We start from the raw sequence: 2,588 nt of genomic DNA on the forward strand, positions 1-2,588 counted from the left end.
CTACACCAAAGTGGCTCTCCTAACATAGCCACCATGGTAATCAGTGTTGGAATACCCTTGCAAAAGTTTGGGCTTTTTGCTGACTCTGTGCAATAGTAGCTATATGAACATTAACAGGCATAAATCTTTTGTTGTGGTAGAAATTTATAACTTGTGTAACAGATGTTTTGCAAAGAAATTAAAAAGTTTTATCTAAATAGGGAGAGTACAAGTTGAAGAATGTACAAGTGAATGAAACAATTCTTTTTAGCAAAATAACACAAGTATAAACTTCTGCAGACAAAAAGGTCAGGCTCCAGCTGTTTTCATCCCTGCAAGAGGTTGCTCAAGCAGCATTTTAAAAGGCTAACTACATTACAGTGATATCAGATAATGCATCAAAAAGTCAACAAACAGGTACATCAGCTTCAGCATGGTTGGAAACTAGGCAGTGATAACAAGCTGGTAATTCTAGTTTGAGGGACAGCAGTCCTCGGACGACTTGGGTGTAATCATATTTGCAGAAGACACAGAAAAGGTTAAGGGAAAATAAGAGAAATAATTTCTTTATCCTCAGATGGGAGCAATGACAACTAAAAAAAAGTGTTACCACTAGAAGCAGCTAAACGGTATTCCCATGTTTTAAATTTCAATACTGTTAGCATGATAGTTGAACAAAAACCTCTCTCTAGTCCTGGCATATTTATGGGACTGTCCTTAACTTCCACTGAATCATGCCCAGTATTTTATAATGTTATCATGTTTTTCCCATGTCTCCCAAATGATTTATATTTAAAGTGTTAAACATAATGCATTGTCTCCAAGTCATTTCCCACTGGAGGCACTTCCACTGGTAGAGGTGGAAATTCCTCCTCCCATGGCTGGCCCCTTCATAGTTCTCAGCAATGTTCCTGGGACCCTCTGATTCCCAGGGGCATGGTTTCAAGTAGCATAGTGGGATGCAATGGGAGGGAGTGTTTGAAAGTTCTGATCCTTAAACAAAACTAATTTTGCGGTCATTTGGATACAACCCATTGGCTATGATCCTTCCTCATGTCTAGGGATGGGCATGAACCAGCTTGCGAACAAATGTTTGTGATGAATTTTGGCCAGTTTATGTTTCGCAAACTTCACTGAAGTTCGCGAACTGAAGAGCCACTACGAACTTCCACAAATTATCAGGCAGCTCGTGGCAGTTCATGGAAGTTTGTGAAGAGCAGAAAGCAGGGGATTAAATGGCTCCAAGCCATTTAAACCCTACTTTCTGCTCCCCACCTCTCAGCTGTTTTTTGGGGGGAAGCAGAAAAAGTCAGCAACTCAGTCTACAAAGTTAGATGGTGGTAGTTCATGAAGAGGAGCAGTATTTGTCTTGCTTACCATTTCCTGACCACATCACATAGCTACTGAAATTTGGCTATTTGATTCCTTCAGAAGCCAAATCATTCTGGTGTCTTATGTGCAAAAAGATGGGTGCAGCAACAGCAAGGCATGCAAGTGCCACTGCTATCAGGCAGCAGTGGTGGTGGAACATGTGAATTTATGAACCTTATTTCACCTCAAACACCATGTTTTAGGCATAAAAATTTCTGAAAAGAACTTTTGGCTAAGCATTACATTGAAATTTTTTGTTCTATTTGCAAGTAGAACTGCTAGATTTTAGTCTAGTAGTACCTTAGAGACCAAAAATATTTTGGGGTATAAGCTTTTGAGACTCAAAGCTCCCATTGTCAGATGATGAAATGAGCTTTGACTCTCAAAAGCGTATACCCCAAAACCATGTTGTTCCCTAAGAAGAGAAGAAAAGATTGGATTTAAGAAAGGCCCCAGCTCTGATGAAGATATTTTAGAAGAGAAGAAGAAAAAGAGATTGGATTTATACCCCACACTTCACTACCCAAAGGAGTCTCAGAGCAGCTTACAAACTCCTTTCCCTTCCCCTCCCCACAACAGACACCCTGAGAGAGCACTGACAGAAACTGCTCTTTTTCAAGAACAGCTGTGCCAGAACTACAGCTTGCCCAAGGTCATCCAGCAGGTGCAGGTGGAGGAGTGGGGAATCAAACCTGGTTCTCTCAGATTAGAGTCCATGCACTTAACCACTACACCACTACTGGGCTTGAATCTAGTCGTTCTACTGCAGACCAGCATGTCTATGCTCTGAAACCTTTTGCGGGTAGCATCACAGTGGTGAAATGCAGTGGGTCAAAGGCTTAATGTAGATAACTCTTCCTTCCCCTACCAATGTTCCCTCTAAGCTGTGGCATCTTGTGAGCAGAAATTCTACTTTGTGAGCTACTGGCATTAAAGTTGTGAGTGAGTGACTCGGCTACTGTATAAATTAGTTTGCTCTGGAGCCATCCTTCCTGAGCTAAGACAAAAATCTGTGAGCTGGAGGCTAAAAAACTGTGAGCTAGCTCACACTAACTCAGTTTAGAGGGAACTGGTTTTCATGGCTATGTCAGTTTAAGCTAATGGAACTGATTTTGGGTAAGTCTGAAGGTTTAGAAATGAAGGGTTTCCATTTCTACTTGCCTCTTTTGTACTTAAGAGACCAACACAGCAGTGATACTTCAAATATCGTTGTAGAATTTCTGACAGAAGTGTTAGGA

The sequence above is a fragment of the Gekko japonicus genome, unplaced genomic scaffold (genome assembly GCF_001447785.1).
Source record: "Gekko japonicus isolate JY-2015 unplaced genomic scaffold, Gekko_japonicus_V1.1 scaffold216, whole genome shotgun sequence".
In the NCBI taxonomy this organism is placed as follows: domain Eukaryota; kingdom Metazoa; phylum Chordata; class Lepidosauria; order Squamata; family Gekkonidae; genus Gekko; species Gekko japonicus.